Genomic DNA, 23,613 nt, shown 5'->3' on the forward strand with positions numbered 1-23,613 from the left:
TTCTAATACAAAACTGAAAATGACACAATTTTAAAAAAATATTATGAATTTAATGGCCTATGTTTTGTAAAAATTTGCTAAGTATGCAGTTAGTTTAGCAAAACTGGCTCTATATTTTGAAAAGATATTGCTAAGTTATATTCATTATAATGCTGGAATGTGCTATTAAAAAGAGAAAATAGACCAGTTTTCAAGCAAAAATGTCTGTTTCTAAGCAAATATGACATTTGCATTAAAACCAGCAGTGCGCATTTTCAAAGTGGACAAAGCCATTTTGTTGAAAATTGGAATAAAGCAAAATTCAGGTGGTATAAAATTCTGTAAAATTAAATGATGAGAATTTTGATGCAAGCTTTCATGAAACAAAACGTGATTTTTGCATAACCCTGCACATGTCAACAGAGTGAACAAGGAAAAGGGCTGGGTCTGTAGCATGACGAACAGCCTAAATCAAATCATTCCAGGAAATACTGACCCCAGAAACATCATTGAGAATATCATCAAAGCAGCTTTCCAAACACTGGAATGTTATATCCAGTGCGTTTGGTGTATACTTGAAATTTTGTCTGCCAAATAACAGCACCAGTATGGTAGGAAGTCTATAAGGGTGGGAATAAGTTTAATCCCTCATGCTTTTGACTGGCATAGGCCAGAGGAGAATGAAGAGGGTTAATCCTACACTGATTAGCCCCCTTATTGGCACTCTTATCAGAGGCCACTGATAGGCTGAGCATGGAGACTGAACTCCTCTCTTGCTGCCAGATGATGAAGCCTCCAGGTCAGGGTTCTGATGCAATGGTGAAATCCTGGCCCCATTGCAGTCCATGGGAATTTTGCCAGTTTGGCCACGATTTCACCCCATACAAATATGTTAATGACTAGTTGTCACACAGTAGCTGGTCCTTTCAGGGGAGTTGAGTCCCATCTGTCACACGCTTCCCCAGGTAGCAAGAATGATGCAATGTCACATACCAGGCACATCATGTGGCTAAATCAGGCATTCTGGGGGAGAAGGGGAGATAAAGCAGAAGCCTGTGGAGTGCAGAAGAGGAGAGCCAGAAAGACTCCAGGTAGAAAGCCTTGAGAGCTGCTTGATAGGGAGCAGAAGGGCTACAGACTCTGCTTAGCTCTCAGGCACAGGCCCTGAGGAGTGCAGAGAGCCAGTACCTGCTAGAGAAGCTGGAGCGTAGGGTGAAGGAACGTCTGAGCTTCTACTTCCATGCCTTTCTGAGTATCAGAGTAATGTTTGACAGGGTCCTCTTACAGTGTACCATCTCATCATACATATGCACATCTCATATATGTCACAATGTTTTCTCCTTAACCATTTAAAGGCATGTAAGGAGAATATTTTCCCCTTTAAAGACCATATAGTGAATAAGTAAATGGTCTAGGAGCTGTCATGACAAGAGTAATAATATTTTTATATATCTACAAGTATAGAACCTTTTTAGAAGCACAATAAATAGGTTACATGGGACATCATATGGTATTTACATACACAAGCAAAACTCCCACTGAAGTCACTGAATGACTAATTAAGGAAGTGCAGAATTGGCCCCACAAGCTTTTATGACTTTTCAATAGAACCCTCAGAGGTCAAGCCATTGGTCATTAATGAAAATATAGATGTAATGGAAGCAGTTCAAATGAACATCTGTTAAAGAAATAAGATTGTAAAAAAAAAATTTCTGTATGAAATAAAAAAGTATAAAAGAGTATATAGATACAGGAAAACTACATGTAATATAATATCAGCATGCCAAGCAAGGCCCCAATCTAGCAGTGTGCTTAAATGTGCTTAAATTTAAACACACAAGTCGGCCCATTGAAGTTAGAAGTACTACTTATTCATTTAAAGTTAAGCCTAGCCTTAAGTACTTTGTTGGAGCAGGGACTAAAAATGAAGACATCCACAGTTAAAGTTTACAGTTCTCCCTGAACCCATCCCACTGTGCTTTTAGTGACTATATTCCGAGAGTCCCTACAATAGCCATGCACAAAAGAACAAATTAAGGGTGGAGAGTCAGACCCGCTTATCTGATATTATGTCAAACTTATATTAGCACAGTCCATCGGGAATACCTTTTAAAAAGACTGGAGAGATTTATTATTATTAATTTTTTATTATTATTATTGTTAGATAAAAATCTATGCCTTTAGGAAGAGATTTAATAGACCAGAATTCTGATTTGGATAATGTTTTTGATGAATTATAATGATAAGAGCTGTGCAAAAGTATCAAAGATTTGCTTTTGCATGAGTATGTGAACATTTTTTCAAGTAAGTTCTGCATGAATTTAGATAAGATCTATATGGTTTTGCATTGTTTTCATGTTCAAATGGACCAACAATCTAAAAGCAAATCTCATCTAAAACTAGCATGTTTAATCTCTTTTTGCATTGAAACTATGCTAATTTTGCATGATTTTAGAGCACCACCATACATTAAATCAGCCCAGATTCACTTGAAATGATCATAAAAAGAAAAGGACTACTTGTGGCAACTTAGAGACTAACAAATTTATTTGAGCATAAGCTTTCATGAGCTACAGCTCACTTCATCGGATGCATTCAGTGGAAAATACAGTGGGGAGATTTATGTACACAGAGAACATGAAACAATGGGTGTTACCATATACACTGTAAGGAGAGTGATCATTTAAGATGAGCTAATACCAGCAGGAGATGGGGGGAGGTGGGGGTAGAAAACCTTTTGCAGTGATAATCAAGGTGGGCCATTTCCAGCAGTTGACAAGAACGTCTGAGGAACAGAGTGTGTGTGTGGGGGGGAGCAATAGTTTTACTTTGTGTAATGACCCATCCACTCCCAGTCTCTATTCAAGCCTAAGTTAATTGTATCCCGTTTGCAAATTAATTCCAATTCAGCAGTCTCTCGTTGGAGTCCGTTTTTGAAGTCCTTTTGTTGTAATATTGCGACTTTTAGGTCTGTAATCGAGTGACCAGAGAGATTGAAGTGTTCTCCGACTGATTTATGAATGCTATAATTCTTGACATCTGATTTGTGTCCATTTATTCTTTTACGTAGAGACTGTCCAGTTTGATCAATATACATGGCAGAGGGGCATTGCTGGCACATGATGGCATATATCACATATGTAGATGTGCAGGTGAACGAGCCTCTGATAGTGTGACTGATGTGATTAGGCCCTATGATGGTGTCCCCTGAATAGATATGTGGACACAGTTGGCAACGGGGTTTGTTGCAAGGATAGGTTCCTGGGTTAGTGGTTCTGTTGTGTGGTATGTGATTGCTGGTGAGTATTTGCTTCAGGTTGGGGGGCTGTCTGTAAGCAAGGACTGGCCTGTCTCCCAAGATCTGTGAGAGTGATGGGTCGTCCTTCAGGATAGGTTGTAGATCGTTGATGATGCGTTGGAGAGGTTTTAGTTGGGGGCTGAAGGTGATGGCTAGTGGCGTTCTGTTATTTTCTTTGTTAGGCCTGTCCTGTAGGAGGTGACTTCTGGGTACTCTTCTGGCTCTGTCAATCTGTTTCTTCACTTCAGCAGGTGGGTATTCTAGTTGTAAGAATGCTTGATAGAGATCTTGTAGGTGTTTGTCTCTGTCTGAGGGGTTGGAGCAAATGTGGTTGTATCGTAGAGCTTGGCTGTAGACAATAGATTGTGTGGTGTGATCTGGGTGAAAGCTGGAGACATGTAAGTAGGAATAACGGTCAGTAGGTTTCCAGTATAGGGTGGTGTTTATGTGACCATCGCTTATTAGCACCGTAGTGTCCAGGAAGTGGATCTCTTGTGTGGACTGGTCCAGGCTGAGGTTGATGGTGGGATGGAAATTGTTGAAATCATGGTGGAATTCCTCAAGGGCTTCTTTTCCATGGGTCCAGATGATGAAGATGTCATCAGTATAGCACAAGTAGAGTAGGGGCATTAGGGGACGAGAGCTGAGGAAGCGTTGTTCTAAGTCAGCCATAAAAATGTTGGCATACTGTGGGGCCATGCAGGTACCCATAGCAGTGCCGCTAGTTTGAAGGTATACATTGTCCCCAAATGTGAAATACTTATGGGTGAGGACAAAGTCACAAAGTTCAGCCACCAGGTTTTCCGTGACATTATTGGGGATACTGTTCCTGACGGCTTGGCTAGGATCTACAACCTATCCTGAAGGACGACCCATCACTCTCACAGATCTTGGGAGACAGGCCAGTCCTTGCTTACAGACAGTCCCCCAACCTGAAGCAAATACTCACCAGCAACAACAACAGAACCACTAACCCAGGAACCTATCCTTGCAACAAAGCCCGTTGCCAACTGTATCCACATATCTATTCAGGGGACACCATCATAGGGCCTAATCACATCAGCCACACTATCAGAGGCTCGTTCACCTTTGTTGCAAGGATAGGTTCCTGGGTTAGTGGTTCTGTTGTGTGGTATGTGGTTGCTGATGAGTATTTGCTTCAGGTTGGGGGGCTGTCTGTAAGCAAGGACTGGCCTGTCTCCCAAGATCTGTGAGAGTGATGGGTCGTCCTTCAGGATAGGTTGTAGATCCTAGCCAAGCCGTCAGGAACAGTATCCCCGATAATGTCACGGCAAACCTGGTGGCTGAACTTCGTGACTTTGTCCTCACCCATAACTATTTCACATTTGGGGACAATGTATACCTTCAAACCAGCGGCACTGCTATGGGTACCCGCATGGCCCCACAGTATGCCAAAATTTTTATGGCTGACTTAGAAGAACGCTTCCTCAGCTCTCGTTCCCTAATGCCCCTACTCTACTTGCGCATACCTCACAACAGAACCACTAACCCAGGAACCTATCCTTGCAACAAAGCCTGTTGCCAACTGTGTCCACATATCTATTCAGGGGACACCATCACAGGGCCTAATCACATCAGCCACACTATCAGAGGCTCGTTCACCTGCACATCTACATATGTGATATATGCCATCATGTGCCAGCAATGCCCCTCTGACATGTACATTGGTCAAACTGGACAGTCTCTACGTAAAAGAATAAATGGACACAAATCAGATGTCAAGAATTATAACATTCATAAATCAGTCGGAGAACACTTCAATCTCTCTGGTCACTCGATTACAGACCTAAAAGTTGCAATATTACAACAAAAGGACTTCAAAAACGGACTCCAATGAGAGACTGCTGAATTGGAATTAATTTGCAAACGGGATACAATTAACTTAGGCTTGAATAGAGACTGGGAGTGGATGGGTCATTACACAAAGTAAAACTATTGCCCCCCCACACACACACACTGTTCCTGTCAACTGCTGGAAATGGCCCACCTTGATTATCACTACAAAATGGCCCACCTTGATTATCACTACCCCGCCCCCTCTCCTGCTGGTATTAGCTCACCTTACCTGATCACTCTCCTTACAGTGTGTATGGTAACACCCATTGTTTCATGTTCTCTGTGTATATAAATCTTCCCACTGTAATTTCCACTGAATGCATCCGATGAAGTGAGCTGTAGCTCATGAAAGCTTATGCTCAAATAAATTTGTTAGTCTCTAAGGTGCCACAAGTACTCCTTTTCTTTTTGCGAATACAGAGTAACACGGCTGCTACTCTGAAACTTGAAATGATTGTGAGTCTTTCCACACCTTTTGACACACCTGCTCTGATGGCGGAGTTCTTAGCAGAACCTGACTCATGGCAAGTTTCACATTGCATCAGGTTTTGTTGAGAACACATCACTCGTCCACTCTAGTTATAAACCCCTTAAACGTGGGCAAGGCAGGTGTAAATAGGCATAGCTCAGCTGAAGTCAATGGAGCTATATATAAATTACACCATTTGAGGATCTGGCCCACAGCATATAATAAATATGTGGCTTCAACCTGTGTATGACATGAACAGTACAGGTCTAGTAATCAACTGAAATAATTTTCCTGCTATTAGATGCTTTAATACATTTTCTGTGTGCTGAAGGTGTCTATTATATCTTGCAAAACATATTGGTATGTTTAATATGTTGAGAGAATACAATTACAAAGTCATTTCTGCATCTGGCTTAAATGGAAAATGCATTAAACATTATTATCTAATTTCCAAAATGCAATTGTAGGGAAAAATCTAAAAAATGGTAGCACTTGCAGAGGAAATGAGGCCTGTTGGATGACTGATGCTCCATGGATTCTTTTACTTTTCTGCATGTATAGAATAAATAGGAAACAAATGTAATCAGAAATAGGATAGTTTTTAAAAAAAATCTAATATAACTCAATTTTCTTAACTACAAATAGCTAAGTATTTTAATTGCTAGCTGCTTTTTGCACACTTTTCTCTTATAAGGAGTGTGTGTAAAGAGTTACATTAACAGCTCCATCAGTAACCATCCAGTCACATAAATAACAGGGCAGAGAAGCTTTGTAGGTTTCAATAGTTTCTACATATGGAAACTTAAATGCAATGTTATTAGCAGTGCTTATCTGATCAAAGGTAGGAACTTTGGCATTCCACACTGCCCATCTCTAAGGCAGTTCCTAAGGATTTTAGGCCCTTCTAATTGTCATACCCATCTATGTAGTATTTGAGAAGAACACTGAAAGGACTCTTAAAAATACTCTAGGATTTTTTCTTTAGACAGATATTTTTCCGAAGTATTCTAGTCTCTTCAACCAACAGAAAAAGTCTACCATATCTATTACACATGCACACACACACACACAAACACAAAATAAAGGGAACAACAGTAAGCCTGCTGGAGGAAACCTGCTTCCAGTAGGTTAATATGAATGAACACAATTACTGAACTCACAAAATACAATTAATATTCTGCCACATTTTCACAGTATTTTAGTCCATTGAGGCTACAAACAAATTGTTGTTCTGTGTTCTGTTCTGAGCTACACATCAATTCTGTGTTGTCTTTCATACGTGTATTTAAAGAAGCATTCATGTCATCCTTTACTATTTCTTCCAAAAAAATCTCATGTTTGTTCAAATATGCAATCTACCTGTGTTAGAGGGAATCCTTAAAGTATTTCCCAAACCAGGAAGTTGCATCTCCACGGAAAAAAAGCTTAATTTATAACTTAATGAAGAATTGCTTTCTAAAAGCAATGGGCTAATCAAAATTCCCAAATTTCTGAACTTCAGCTGATTCTTTAAACATCCCATTCTACATTGGCCCTAAGTATTTTTCAGGAAATTCCTAGTGAGAACACTGCAGGCATACCTGATTGCAGTGTTTGAACTGCCTGCTGGTAAGTACTTTGCTTTAGTGTTTAAATTCTATATGGATACATTATTTAGCATGCCTATTGATCTAATAGCACAAAATCCATGTTTTTAAAATAACATCTTCACCAGCTTTCATATTATCCACACTTTTCTCCATCACTAATGGGGTATCAAGACAACAAATAAAAGCTAACAATGAAGGTGGCACAAAAGCTCTTGTATGGTCCTTTAACAAATCTGTAATCACTAATTAAAAGTGAACATTTTGAGGGAACAGTACTGGAAGATCTGAATGACTCAGGGACTGATAAGTCATAATGGAATAAGGAGCCTTTCTTCTCTAGATCACTAGTTTGAATGCAGCCCAGGTTGATATTAGCTGAAAGCTATGATCTGTTGGCTGTTTGGTGACCCATGCACCATAAAGTGGTAGCCTGTGTCGAGTTTCTATTCACATCACATTCTGCATCACAAAAAACATTGCCAGCGTTTGGCACCACAAATGGCGGAAGAGATGAATGGCCCGGCAACCAAATCAGCCTCATTTACTCAGAAAAGTGATCTTTCTAGATCAAGAGATGAGGTATGAAACAACTTGATGGGATGATGAGGAGAATTTTTGCTGGAAAACTAAGTAGTTAATTCTCCAGTATCATCAACACAGCACATTCACATGCTCTAAAATCAGCTGTTAATTATTATTTCTATTATGATAGCATCTGGGGACCCCAGTGAAGGATCAAGAACTCTCTGCACTAGGTGCTGTACAAGCAAATAACAGAAAAGACAGTATCTGACTCAGAGGCCTCACAACCAGACAAACAGAGGCAGGAGGCTGGTTTGGAGAATGAGAAGAAAATAAAATGAACAGATTTTTAGCAAAAATAAGCAGAAGTCTGAGTTAAAATAAAGTATTTATTTTAAAAATCAGTCTACAGGCCTGATTGTGCTGCCACCAATGTCAAAGACAACATTCCCATTGACTTGAAAGGGTAGGAACAGACCCCAGCTATTTTTCATTCATCTTAAGAGACAATTTTTATATGTATGTTTACAGTTTGTTTGGAAACTTGAAATGAGTGTTAATCTTGTGTAATGGCTGGTCTAGTCACAAGCACTTGGCTGATGCTGTTTAATTTTGTCTTAATAATTATTTTGGGGGCGGTGGGAGGAGTGTTACTGAAGCATTTAAAACACACACACACTGAATTATCTGAAGATTTATCAGATATTCAAAGAGCAAATTCAGGTCACATTTTGAGACTGCCAGGCTTGGCGTTGTCCCTTTTAAAACAAGAGGTGGGATAGATTTGATTTTGAAGCTAGTTTCTCTTCCATGTATTTACTTGGATGTTTGGCTATAGGATTTGGACTTGAAGACAAGTTTTTTGTGAATGGTTCTCTTTGGGATTATCCTGCTTCCTTCCACCTTTTTCTTAACATTGCTGCTTGCAGCAGGACATCCTGCATTTTAGGAATTCCAGTTTGTTATCTCAGTAGTTTTAAAAGCATTGTCTGAGTCATGAGTTTTCCTTTTGTCCTTAGCTGGTCAGCATCAGCTTGGTAAGCAGCTGGCATCTATCCTCCTCTGTGTGTGTGTAATGTCACATTTTTCTTTCTCAAGCTGACATTTCACATGGACACACTATGGTGAAGGGTCTGAATAGAGCAGAGCTGTATATGACAAATATAGTGTATAGGACACTCCACAGCAATAATATGTTTCTCTTCAAAATATGTATTTCAGTTTAAAATTTCTGATTCCTTAGTACGGTGGTAGATTGTACAGTATTCATTGAACTCTTCTTCCTTCTCAAACAGCTCTGACTCATGGGGCTTTTTATAGTGTCAAAAGAAAGCATTTTCTGCCATTCTACACGATCTCAACAGTGACATAAAATGTGGTTAAATTCCATACAGCGAGACATTTTCCCTTTTTTTCCCCCTGTTGACATCATAAACCAGAGAGTTCCTCTTGATACCTGGTTAAATCAACAACATTATAGGACCTGATTTGTCTTAAAATCTGTGCAAGGCTCGAGAAACTATGAAAGGCCATAGATCCCCTCCCCATGGTTAGCCAAGTCATTACTATTGTTTTCTTGTTATGTTGGCCTAAGTCACAGATCGGGGGTAGCCGTGTTAGTCTGTATCCACAAAAACAACAAGGAGTCCGGTGGCACCTTAAAGACTAACAGATTTATTTGAGCATAAGCTTTCATGGGTAAAAACCTCACTTCTTCAGATGCATGAAGTGACTCTAAGGATCTCATCCTCCTTCTCTGTGATAAATAACTCTGGGTACAATATTATATTATATATATATATATATATATGTATATATTTTAAGTGACTTATACAAGCACCCATGGGCCGTCTCACTGCTGCAGTAGAGTTTTGCAGCAGCCTGTGAGATCAGAGAATGATGCATTCTGGGGGGAGGTCAGTTTATACAGGGTCTTTGATTCCTTCTCAAATACTATGCTGACATTTAAGCGTGTATAGGATGAAGATATCCAATTTCTGATTTGTAAATTGGACAGTTTTTATTTTCTTTTTTAATGTATCAATGACAGACTCAATCATGGTGGAGCATTTAAGTTCCCTCTGTCCTGGATGGCATTTCTTGCCATTCAGAGTGAATATTACTGATCAAGCCTAAATTTTCAAGTGTGCACTAATTTTGGATGCCTCTGATTTTAGGCATCTACAGACTAGAGACACAGTACAATGTTCAAAGGTGTTATGCTTCCACAATTCCAATTTAACTTCAATGGAAAGATATGGAGCTTAGTATCTTTGAAAATTAACCCCAAGTTAAGCACCTAGAAACTGAAGCATCAAAAATTAATGGACGTTCAATAAGAAATTGACCTGAGTGCCTTTAAAAATACACATCTTTCTTACAGGACAAGTGGAATTTTAAGACTCCAGCTATATTGGAATATGAGGTTAAGTATTTACAGTGTGATCTTATAGCATTTTTAGAAATGAAGAAGATTCACTCACTCAAGGTATTGGTAATAGAGTATACAGCCTGTCACTAGGTCACCAATTCAGCTCCAGCTCAAGTCAGTAGTTACCTAAAGATGTTACCTTCTGATGGCTGTTCAGTAGCAATGGAAAATAAATATGATGTTTGTCCAGTTCCCAATGAACAGGTCTCCATAACAGAAAAGTCAACACTGCAGTTGACAGTAAGTGGTAACAGTGTGAAGTTTCAGCAGTAAGGCCAAGAACTGAATGATCATAAGAAGATTCAGCACTGATGTACCTAGAGGAGGTTCCTTCCAGGTCAGAGTTGAAGAACACACGTGGGGAAGCTTGCACAGCCATTGGCTGTATTGTGCCCATCCTGTGGATAAATGGAGGAATTCAGAAGCAAGGCTGCCAATCTAGCACTTTTCACAAACACAAAGTTCCCTGGTGAATTTTTGTTTTTATCGTAACAACGTGCTAATGAGGTAATTAAGGAGTTCAGGAAGGTTATATTCAAATATAAAAATGTGCATGTGTGATCATGGAGAATTGGTTTGGAATAGAGCTACTTAAGCTGATGCAATGACCTGCAGTGTCATATTACTCATCCTTATAATATCCAGCATACAGATGTGGTTTGCCAAGGAGGCATTAGATTCAAACTATAGTTAAATGGTTCATAGTCACAAATTTGGGAATTGGCAGATTGCAAGGAAATAGTTAGGGATCCCAAGCAGTTTCTACTATTACTATTTTTAAAATGCAGAGAGCATTCCTGTGAACCATTAAGGATAGTCAGGGCTATCTAATATAGTTGTTATGTACACAGGCTGCACATTTGATCTATCTCAGCCCCTCCTGTTCAATTGGGAATGTTCTGTGATAGTGCTGGCAATAAATCTGCCAAAGTTCATAATCAATAGTTGGTCCCCTAAGCTTTTTCACTTTCTGTTCTTTCAAAACTCAGACAACATAAGGAGAGGGGTGGGCAACCTGATTCAGAAATTTCTCTCTCTTGCTGAAAACCTGAATGAATTAAATATCAGCATTCACAGTTGTAGCTGTGCAAGTTGCGATAGTGTTATGGGTAATAATGAAATCCATGCCTGAGGCACTGTGCTAATCGCCTGAGTGGGTTAGGAAGCACCCATGTGTGTAGCCACAGTTTTCCGACCTTGATACCGAAAGCTAGGCACCTAAGGGCTTGTCTACACTTGAAATTACCGGTAATTGAAATAGCTATTCCAAAATCACTCCCCATGTTATTCTGAAATAAGTGTGTCTACACAGGACCTTATACCAAAATAAACTATTCTGGAATAGCTAGTGCAGTAAATTTCCAAGTGCAGACAAGCCCTCAATCCATGTTTAGGCTCCTACATAAAAATTTTCCTGTTTTTTAGGAGTACAGTGCACACATAGTTCTCACTGATTGCACTGGAGAGTTGCAGACACTCAGCACTTCTGAAAATTGGGCCTCTTATTTACGTGGCTAACTTTAGGCATCTGTATTTTAAAACTGGGCCCCAGGTTCATCATTGCAACAAGAAAGGTCAAAGACTACATGGATCAAAGGTGCATGCATATGAAGGAGACTATTGTCCCCTTATTAAAACTCAGTGGGAATGTTTTGGTTGGCTAGCTCCCAGTACCAAAAGAAAGGGGAAGGGTCAATGGGAAATCAGGACCCTGAGACTGACAGTCCCCAAGGGCAATGGGGAAAGGCCAACGCTCCAGATCAGCCTGATTGACAGAGCAGGCAGGCTAATCAGGGAGTCAGGAGGCCAAGGTGGATCCTGTCCTTCCTATGAGCTGGAATTGCCTGTGTCAGACAGAGTGGGGCTAAGCGAAGGAGAGAGCAGGGGCCCAAGCTGAGCTGTGGAGCAGAGCTCTGGCAGATCCAGAGGGACCAGAAAAGCAGCTCAGGAAGCAGATCCTGTGCTGGGAGCAGAGCTGTAGCCACAGAGCCAGAGAAGCAGCCCAGGGGGCTGGAGGCAGAGCAGCAGCATCAGTGCTGAGGCAGAGTGGAGCTGGAGCTAGAACAGGGGAGCTGGAGCAGTCTGTAGCCAGGTGTGGTGAGCAACTGGGGCCAGCCAATGGGGGTCCCTGGGTAAAGGGCCCAGCACAGAAAGACACCCCCAGCCAAGGATCCTTGCAGGCCAGACCGGGAGGGGGATCTTAACCGAAGGGGGCTGATGCTGGGAAGAAGGGTCCCACCACCCAAAGCCCAAAGCTGTTGTGGTCACCACCAGAACAAGTTTCTCAACCCGCAGCATCCGTGCAGCACAGCCAGGGCCTGAGAAGAAGGCCTGGGACCTACAAGGAACAGACTGTGAACTGCCCTGACATTCCAGAGACACTGTTTGTGATGTTCCCTGCCACAAAGCGGGGTGATGTATTTTCCTTTAACCTTTCCCATTTTTCCTTATTCTTTTTTAAATTAATTGTTGATTAAATAACTTGTATTTTCTTTAAATTGTATGTAATGATCAGTGGGTCAGGGAAATGCCCAGTGCAGAGAGAGTACCCCGTAGTGGGGTATCCTAGGTGACCACAGCAGGGTTGGGGGTCGAGCCCCCCAGGAATCCTGGGCCCAGCCTTGTCAGGGTTACGAGGACTCTGCCAGACAGGACAGTGCAAGGGGAGTTCTCAAGGGCAGGGAGGCCTCTTGGGAAAGGAAGTGAGAGCGAGGACTCCGATTCTTTCACTAGCCCATTTCACCAGGGTAGTACAGAAGCCAGGAAAGTTCCCCACAATAGCGGGACCATTCCCCCGCTTACACATATGGCAACTTCTAGTACTCTCTCTAGTACACTGTTTTCATATCATGTGTTGTTGATTACAGTACTCAGTGACTAGGATTCTTCTGGGTAGAGATTGCACTGATACTGGGTAGTATCCCATTCCTTGCATTATTTATTTATTTTTACTGCCTTTGTCGGTGTTATATCCTTAGTTATTCCTAATAAGATTTTTGTTTTGTGGTTCAGTGTCTGACTATTAACTAAGTAGTAGCAGTTGTATATTAGATTTCTAGTCCCCTCCCTGTCTTTACTTTGCTTTTCTAGTTGCAGTTTTGCTGCACTCTTGCAAATGCATGCCCCTCATCGGTCTGGGGCATCATGTGAGAGTGTGTTGTTCTCACCACCTGTTTGGTTACCATGACACATGTAACATACCTGAGGGTGGAGCTGCACCTCAAGAATGCAGGCAGGAATTACATTGTTCCTTTGCTGTCACAGATTTTAAATTAATTATTGTACTTCTCTTCATTATCCCAAAATAGTCTTCCCATTACTTAATCCTTTACCTCCTTTCCACATAACACAGCAAGAGAGGTGATATCGGAAACCAGAAAAAAACCAACATTTTTCACAGCATAAAAGTATGGTTTTTTTAAAACACCTATTCTTCCTACATTGACTCTTTGATCACAGAATCCTAAATACAGGGACATACTTTGAGACAGTAGGGAGGGACAGAGGAAATTCTAATCCACAGGTTAAATTACCAAGGGTTTTAAAAGAAGCACATGGATTTACTGGTAGACTGTTCTTCAGTGACTGGGAAGGAACAAAATATGCAGGCTTGCCATGCTCTGCTGTAAATGCTTTGGAATCAGAGCCGTGCAAAGCTAAGTGCCATAGTGCCGTGATCCTATTTTCTTTCAGCTGAAGGTTATCAGTAATTCTTAGCAAAATATCAGAATTATGTTTTTTTTCCTAGAATTTTCTTGTTTAGGAAGGATGCTCCTCAATTGAATGAAGCAATGTACAGTTTGTGAGGACCAGAATTATCAATCTAAACAATAGAAGGGCATCAGAATAGCATACCCACTGTTAGATTAAAGAAGAAACGCTAGTTTATATAGCAGTTAGATAATTTTCATTATGATGCCTTCTCAGCATAGAATCAAGGAACATGTTGTCCTCTTCATACTTCACTGCAGTCTTCCTCAAAGATATAGTCAAAATTTGCTAATTTTGATTATAAACAATAGACTGAAGAATCTTCATGGTTTCATTTGTAATGAATATCTTTTTTATCTTATCAGTACAGTCAAACCCCATCAGTCCAAACTTCAATTATCGGAAACTAGGTCATTTCTTCCTCATATCCACATGCACCTTACACAGATCCCCTATTTATGCAAACCTCCATTTTCTACAGGTTTTATCCATTTTCCTCACAAAGCATGTATTCTAGAAAATTATATGCTATCTAAAAATGGCTGAGTGTTCGTTCTAAGAAGTTTCATAAAAGAAAAAAAATCTTGAAAATTAATGAGAATTGGGGATGGGGAAGATTTTCAAAGGCACAAATGGCAGCGAGGCACCTAACTCCCATTTCTGCCTTTGAAAACTCTCTCTGGGCATCCAAGCCTACTTGACAGATTTGAAAGTCTCAAAACTTCATATTTAATTGGACATATTTAATGCATGATCATGCAAACACTTGCTACAAAGTTTAGGGCCAAGGAAGTAGAAACAGAAGCCATTATGGCTCCATCAGGAGCACTTTAATGCCATGAAAATCAAAAAGGAATCCTACAAAAAAAAATGAAAACTTGGTCAAATTGTTAAGGAGGAGTACAAAAGAATAGCACAGACACGTGGAGACAAAATCAAAAAGGCTAAGGCACAAGAAGAGTTACCCCTAACAAGGGACATAAAAGGCAATTAGAAGAGGTTCTTTAAATACATGGAATTGCATGGAAGGAGAGCTAATAATAGAGGACATCAAGAAAGCTGAGGTGTTTAATGCCTATTTTGCTTCAGTTTTCACTTAAAAGGTAAATTGTGGCTAATTATTTAAACACAACTAATATTAACTAAAAGGGGAAAGGAATACAATCCAAAACAGGGAAAGAATAGATTAAAGCAGTGGTCACCAACCCATCGATCGTAATTGACTGGCCTATCCTGGAGCCTCGGTCAGTCGATCATTATCTCCAGGCCACTAAAAGTCCGGCGGCGTAGCAGGCTCAGGCAGGCTGCCTGCCTGCTGTGGCCCCACGCCACTCCCAGAAGCAGCTGACTGCTGGCACGTCTCTGCAGCCTCTGAGGGAACTGGGGGGAGGCAGCTCCACACGCTGCCCCTGCCCCCAGCACCGTCCCCGCAGATCCCATTGGCCGGGAACCTGCCAATGGGAGCTGCAGGGGCGGCAGTTGCAGGCACAGGCAGCACACAGAGACCCGCTGCCTCCCCAGGGGCCTCACGCAGAGGCGTGCCAGCAGCCAGACGCTTCTGGGAGCAGCGTGGGGCCACAGCAGGTAGGCAGCCTGGCTGAGCCCCGCTGTGCCGTTGACCGGGAGCCACCTGTGGTAAGTGCCTCCCGGCTGGAGCCTGCACCTCACCCCCCTCCTGCACCCCAACCCACAGCCCAGAGCTCCCTGCCAGACCCCACAACCCCTCCTGCACCCCAATCTCCTGCACCAACCCCGTGCCCCCTCCTGCACCAAACTCCCTCCCAGAGCCCGTACCTCTCCCCCCTCCTGCATCCCAACACTCTGCACGAGCCTGGAGCTCCCTCTTGCACCCAAACTCCTTCCCAGGCTTTCACCCCTCACTCCTGCACCCCAACCGCCTGCCCCAGGCTCAGCCAATGCACACCCCACAGTTGAGAATGTTACGCTGATTTGTGACAATCCCTGAAGGCTTTTGGATCTATAAACTACAAATGACACTAATAAAAAGTAAAACTCATAAAATGTCCAGTGGATTCTATGAGATTAGGTGCAGAGCGACCATATGATGCCTGCACCCAAACTCCCTCCCAGAGCTTGCACCCCTCACTCCTGCACCCCAACCCTCTGCCCCAGGCTCAGCCCGGAGCCCCCTCCCACAGTCTGAATCCCTTGGCCCCAGCCCACAGCCTGCACCCCCGCCCACACCCCAACCCCCTGGCCCAGCCCAGTGAAATTGAGTGAGGGTGGGGGAGAGCGAGCAACGGAAGGAGTGGGGAATGGAGTGAGCGGGGTGGGGCCTCGGGGAAGGGGCGGGGTAGATCCTGGGTTGATCTGAAATTCAAAAAGTGATCTTGTGCATAAAAAGGTTGGAGACCACTGGGTTAAAGAATATTTAGATAAGTTAGAGTATTCAGGTCATCTGGGCCTGATGAAGTGCACCCTAGGGTAGTTAGGAAACTAGCTTGAAACAATCTCAGAACGTTAGCAATTATCTTTGAGAACTCATAGATGGCTGAGGTCCCAGAGGACTGGAGGGGAGCAAACATAGTACCTAGATTTACAGATGGGGGTGGGGAAAGAGGACCCAAGGAATGATAGACCAATCAGCCTATGGGTATGTCTACACTCACAGAGTTTTTGCACTGTACGTTTCACAGGTGATAGGGAACCGGAGAATGTAGAGCACTGGTTTGTGTACTCACTCAATTCCTCAGGCATCAGAGAGTGTTTACATTACCAGCACTTCCATCCCCGATGAGAGCAGCACTGTAGGCCAGCTATCCCACAGTGCAGCTCTCGCGATAGGTCTTGTGGGAAGGGGGAGGGGGAGCGGAAGGCATTCTGGGTCCCTGATCAGTGCCCCACGCTGCCCTGCTTCATGTCTCAGGAGCCCCATTACTTCCTGGTTTCTTCCGTGGCATTTTTTTTAAAACCTCCTGCTGTCTGGCTGCTTTCCCCACCACATCTACAAACAAAGGGAAAGGCAGCTTCAAACTTCCCGGGGCTTACAGGGGTAGGAGCGGACATCCATGCGTCAGAGCAGCAGAGATGCTGGCCAGAGTGGTAGCTTTTGGAATTGTGGGATATCCTCCAGAGGCCAAAGGGTGTTTACACTGCTAGAACGTGTCTTCACTTTCACAGCAGCGCAAAAAGAACGGCGGTAAGAGCTGTATACCTCTCGTGAAGGTGGTTTTCCTTTTGGGGTGAAACTTATGAGTTTCACTGCAAAAAGTCATTAACAAGTGTAGATGCTCCCGTGGTTTTAGCACCAAAAAAGTGACTTTTTGTGCTTTAAATGGTAAGTGTAGACATACCCTAAGTTTGATACCTGGAAATATACTGGAACAAAATATTAAACAATCAGTTTGTAAGCACCTAGAGGATAATAGGGTTATAAGTAATAGCAGATATGGATTGTCAAGAACAAATCATGCCCAACCAACCTCATTTCCTTTTTTGACAGGTTACTGGCCTAGTGGGTGGGGGAAAGCCGATGTAATACATCTTATTTTAGTAAGGCTTTTGACTGTCCCATATGACATTCTCATAAACTAAACTAGGAAAATGTGGTCTAGATAAAATTACCCTAAGGTGTAAAACTGATTAAAAGACTGAATTCAAAGAGTAGTTATCAATAGTTTGTTCTCACATTGCGGGGAATGTGTCTAATGGGCCCCGTACTAATCAATATTTTCATTAATGGAGTGGAGAGTATACTTATAAAATTTGCAGATGACACCAAACTGGGTGGAGTTGCCAGCATTTTGGAAGACACAATTAGAATTCAGAATGATCTTGACAAATTGGAGAATTGGTCTGAAATTAACAAGATGAACTTCAATAAAGACAAGTGCACAGTAGTATATTCAGGAAGAAATAAAATCAAATGCTCAGCTGCAAAATGGGGAATTACTGGCAAAGCAGTAGTACTGCTGAAGGGGATTTGAGGATTATGTCACAAACTGAATATCAGTCAACTGTGTTTTGGGTGCTATTTATTTGTGTTTAAATAATTAGCTACAATTTACCTTTTAAGTGAAGACTTAAGATGTGATTTGGGTGCTAAAAAAGCTAATATTCTGGAGTGCTATCATAAGATGGCTGGCCTCAGTAAGTCCAGCGCCTCTGTGCTAGAGCAGGTGCTCCCCTTTGCCTAATTAAGAGGGCAGGACAGCACCTGGGGGCTATAAAGAATCAGAGTGCACCAATGAGAGGAAGTCCCTGAAGGAAGCCAGAAGAAATAGTCCCAACAAAGACTGGTTCAGCCAGGGTTAAGTGAGAGTTACCAGAGACTAGGGGGACAGGAGGAGATCCCAAAAGGAATCAGAAGGTGTTTCCTAGGAGAAGGCTGAAGGCAAAGAGAGCAGCAAGAGGGGTTTGCTCACTGGTGTCCCCAAGCCAGGACCACAGCGTTGGAGAGGGCTGAATGCAGGAACAGTAGTAGAGGGTGTTGCCTGCTGTTTCAGAGCCAGAGTGGGCTGAAGGCAGGGGAGCAATGGAGGCACTTACCCGCTGACAACTCCATTGCTGGACAGCTGGACTCAAAGGAACTATAAGAAGGCCAGGGGGGATGAGGGAGGTTCCCTTGGCAAGCGTGCTCCAAGCAGAAAGACTGTAAGGGTTCCCACTGGAAAGAGTGGGATTGTGGGCCAATTGGAAGGGCTGGAGTGGCTGTCCTGGTTCAAGGACAGAAAAGGGCTGAGCCAGGACATGGCGAGGAACACTAGGGCTATATGAACTGTTTGGACTATACTGGGGAAATTCTGGACTATGATTTATGTGCATGGGGGATAGGTAATAAATGAACCCCAAAAGGATATTTATGCTTGGGAAGATGGTTTGGACTATTTCTGGGGAGTTTGAAGGAGGGAAACTGAGGCAGACATGCCTGTCATGCCGTGGCCTACAGCAAGAGGGTGTTCCAGATGGGGTCATCCTATGACATCCTATGGAGTATTTTAGATAAGACACAGGAGGTAATTGTTCCTGTTTACTCAGCACTGGTGAGGTCTCAGCTGGAGCACCGTGTTCAGTTCTAGCTCCACACTTTAGGAAAGATGTGGAGAGAGTCCAGAGGAGACCAACAAAAATAATAAAAGATTTAGAAAACCTAACCTATGAGGAAAGGATTAAAAAACTGGCCATATTTAGTCTTGAGATAAAAAGACAGTGAGAGGACCTAATAACAGGCTTCAAATCTGCCAAGGGCTGTTATAAAGAGGATGCTGATCAATTGTTCTCCAGGAACAATGAAAGTAGGACAAAAGTAATCTGCAGCAAGGGAGATTTAGCTTAGATATTAATAAAAATGTTCCAAGTATAAAGATAGTTAAGTACTGGAACAGGCTTCCAAAACAGGCTGTGGAGCCAGTAGCGAGTCAGATAGCGGCTTCACAGGTCACATATGATGGCCTCAGTCTCTCCTTTGTATCCCCTCTTCCCCACTTGGGTTTTTTCTTCTGGCAGAGTGGTGGGGGACTCACACCTTCCCACTCCCACCAGATTCCCAACCCAGGGCCCTAAAGTGGTGTAGCAGTATTCAGACCATTCATTGGTCCACTCCCCCTGAGCCACTTCCTACCGGGTTGGGGCTCTTCCATTTTGGGCATGATCACAGTCTTAGTAGTACCTTCTTCATCAGTGTCCCATTCTTCAGGGCCTTTTGTGGGTTCTTGACTCCAGAGGATGGGGAGGAATATGGATTTACTGGTCCCAGAGTGGCCTTACTAAGGCTGCAGGTCCAGGCAGCAGCATCACTTCCAAGTGCAGCCTGTAACTCCTTTCCCTCTCTAACTGGGCTACCAGTGCCCTTTTTAAACTGTTCCTCCTCCTGGACCATGTCCTGCAGGTGTTGAAGTAATAGTACTGCTCCATGCCATGCTCTGGGTCCATGTGGGGTCTGTCACACCACCCACAACCTTATCACACCACCATTGGAGGTTTTTTAAGAGCATGTTAGACAAACACCTGTCAGAGATAGTCTAGGTTTACTTGGTCCTGCCTCAGCCCAGGAGGCTGGACTTGCTGGAAGGGATCTTGAGAGAGGTCGTCCCTACATTTCTATCATTCTACAGTGCTTACTTCCACTCAGTAGTAATTATTTCAGGATGAAGCATCCGTGCGTATTTGTGCAGCTATATAAAGACTGTGAGTTGCTTTCTACCACCTCATTATACGTCATTTTTTCACCTGTGTAAGTCCATTGACACAAGCTGAGTTACTCCTGATTGGCACTGCCGTGAGGTTAAAATTGAACCTTTTATTAAAGCCAAGATGCAATTCTGTTTGTGCAAATTAAAGGTTTTTAAACAAAACTGTACACTTGAAGATTAATGAAGCAAACTAATTTAAATGAGTTAGCTGAATATTTCTTACTACTTTGTGGACAGGGGGCCTGAAACTCCATTGCCTGTGCTTTATGTAGTCATTTACACCAGAGCAAAGTGAGTGCAGAGTGGATGTAAAATGCTACCCATTGTGATTTGGTGGCATTTTACATCCCCTCTGCATCTGATGCAAATGGTGCACATGGTGCAGGGTAATGGAGAATCAGGCCCAGTATTCTTATTCCTTTTGAAACATCTTTGCGCATTGCCCCTACTAAGCCTGATGGCATGCAGCCCAATTGCTCTCAAAATAAGCACAAATTTAATCAAACTGTTGATTGACAATTTTAAAAGAAATAATGACTTTGTCTTTGTGGCTTGGTCATAAAAGCATTATTCAGTCACAAATATTCTAAAAGTCCCATAAAAAAACAATCCACTAGCATAAATCAAAGAGTGTAAACCTTGCAAAGCAATATCACTGATGTCTATTATCTAGATATGATTGATTATCTGCTTACCCCAAACTCATCTAAGTGCCAAACTATGGTGCACAGTGTAAGCAGATTTGTTTCTAAAAATAGCAAGACAATAACTTGACCAAGCAAAACCCAGTACCACAGTGCTAATAACACTTCACCAAACACATCTGAATCAGGATATTTAAAAAAAAATAATACAGTAAAAGGTTTGCTGGTAACATATATGGTACCCGTAAGAAGAGATGCAAGATATATGGATGCTGTCATGGATTCACATGGGATATGTGCTATGCCCCAGCTTTTAAACCACTCTTCCTCAAGGGTGGACCAGATGGCCTCAGCACCTCCACTGAGCCTCTGGACTCCAGCACCCTTTTTTCACACTGCGAGCTCTGCCCAGCAAGTCCAACGGAGACTCCTGGTCAGAGACTTTTTGCCCTCTCCTGGGATCAATGTACCTCAGCAAGTATTTGCAGTAGCACCAGGCAGCCTTCTCAAAACAGTGCTGGGTTTATCAGTCAACTAGAGCACAGCATGGGGAAGTCCTTAGGTTAGCACGGAGAAGTCGAGTTCAGATTGGCCAGCATGAGGATTCTACCCAGCTATGCTGATGTAGCATCCATTTTGGTGCTCCCTCTCTCTCTCTTCATCTGTCAGCTCCAGGTAAGAGGTCCTGCAATTCTCCAAAGGCCATTTCTTAATACAGCCACTTTTCAATCCATTGTCCTTCTCCTGCAAGACCCCTGCAGAACTCATGTGTTCTACCTGGCAGAGTTTCCTATTGTTAGGTGTCAATTTTCAGTCCCATTGTCTTTCCAGATCTCTACTGATCAGGACCAGCTGAAACCAAACCATAAAGACTCATTCATACACCCTAGACAGTACACAGTTATGTGACATAAGCACCTCATGTCTCCTACTTTGCCCCAGGCTCATTTTAAGCCTTCTGCACCCCATAGTCAAATAAGTCACTACCATGCATATCATTCATAAAAATATTACATAAAATCATCACAGATGCTCTTCAGACTTGGTTGATCTATACAAACAAAGCAATATTAGCATTGTGTAGACATCAGTGAGTGGTGTTTGTACTAACAAAGCATTGAGAAATCGTAGCTCTTGACATTTTATCTAGATGGTTAAAAAGCTATGTAACTTTAAGATTAGCATTTTTATTGAGGTTTAACAGAGTTCTTATAATTTATTTATATTGGAAAAGGAGGATTATCCACATATTTGATAATAATTCGAGGTCAAAATAGTTCTGATCCTGACTTATACACAGTTGTACATGCTCTCTCCTTTCATAAATCCTATGCTTTATTAATCTTCAATCTCAGCTATAATCCTTATGGATGCACAACCCAAAAAGTGCATCTGTGTTAACTGAAAAGGGGCTTTTTGCTTCAAGTTTTATACTGGTATAAAAATTGTCCTAAATTCAAGTGTGCAAAAATGTATTTTCTCCAGTTGCTGTATATTCTCTGCTATATTGCCATTGCAAATCCAGGATCTGCTCACTTCCCAAAATATGAACTTCAACCTCACAGGAATACTTAAATCAGAACTAATTACAGTAGAACTGTTGTAAAATGAAGATAGGCAACATCTCATAACTGTAACAAGAACATTATTACCTTGCTTAGAGACCTCATGAGACGTTTGCTGATGAGCCCTACCCATATCAACTGAAAGAATACTGCAAGCATAAGTGCACGCACTAAGGAAGGGTTTATAAGGATTGAGGTCCCTTCCCCAACGTTGTACTATCATGTTAACACCATCCCTCAACATGCTGTAGGAATTCATGCCCAATTCTTCTCACAAACACCAACACATATCATGTGGGTGTACACTCAAGCGTTAAAATACTAGAAAGATAAAGCAAACTTGTTAAATGAAATAAAGGAACAGGTCCATTTATTTTAGGAATATATAATACCATATATTAATGGACCAGAGGGACTGGAGCTTGGATTTTCTCTGGCACAGATGTTGATTCATAGAGTTCCCTGCATGGTGCTAGTTTTAGTTGTAGTCGTTAACATTTTGTTGCAATGTCCACATTACAATAAATGACCCACAATATAGTTGTGGCTGGCCCAGGACAGCGGACTCAGGCTCAAGTGGTAGGGCTATAAAATTGCACTGTAGACATTCAAGCTTGGGCTGGGGCCCAGGCTCTGAGACCCTATAACAAGGGAGGGTCTCAGAACCTGGGCTCCACCCCAAGTTGAATATCTACACTGCAATTTTATAACCCTGCAAGCCTGAGTCAGCTGACCCAGGCTCTGAGACTCAGTGCCATTGTTTTTTTATTTCAGTCTAGACATACCCTAAGTTATTTTGTCTTGCAGTGTGGATTTGGTTACAGTATAGGGTTGGTTTATGAGAGTTTACAGCAATGCCTGGAGACAAAAATTATGCTTTGGAATCTGCTGCAATACCCAATAACTTGAATGTGCCTTGTGTCAGGCCCTTGATGCCCAAGTCTCAAAGAAAATCATAATAATCTAAATTGAATGCATCCAAAAAAGACTCTAGCAAATTTTCCATATAAGTTATTCTTCTGGCTTGAAGAAAACAGAACAAACTTAAAAAAAGAGTCTAGCCCACTACTACTATCACCATGTTGGACTAGAAGTTTAATCCAGATGTTTCCTAGGTTAATAATATGATTTGGGTGGGACAACAAATGAGGATATAAAATGCTAATTTTTCATAAAAGGCCTTTAAAAGACCCTTGCCTATCTATTTATTGGCAAGTAAGAATTTTCAGCAGTTTTCATGCACAAGCACCATTTACTTAGAGAATCTCAATTCTTCCAAGTGCAAAACCTAAAATTTGTGGGTGAAATGTTAGACGATGCCTTTGAAAATTTGTCCCTGAGAGTATGCTGAATTAAATCTGAGAGCTAAAACTGTGGCTACGTCCAGGATGAAACC

Source organism: Eretmochelys imbricata, chromosome 8 (genome assembly GCF_965152235.1).
Source record: "Eretmochelys imbricata isolate rEreImb1 chromosome 8, rEreImb1.hap1, whole genome shotgun sequence".
NCBI lineage: Eukaryota > Metazoa > Chordata > Testudines > Cheloniidae > Eretmochelys > Eretmochelys imbricata.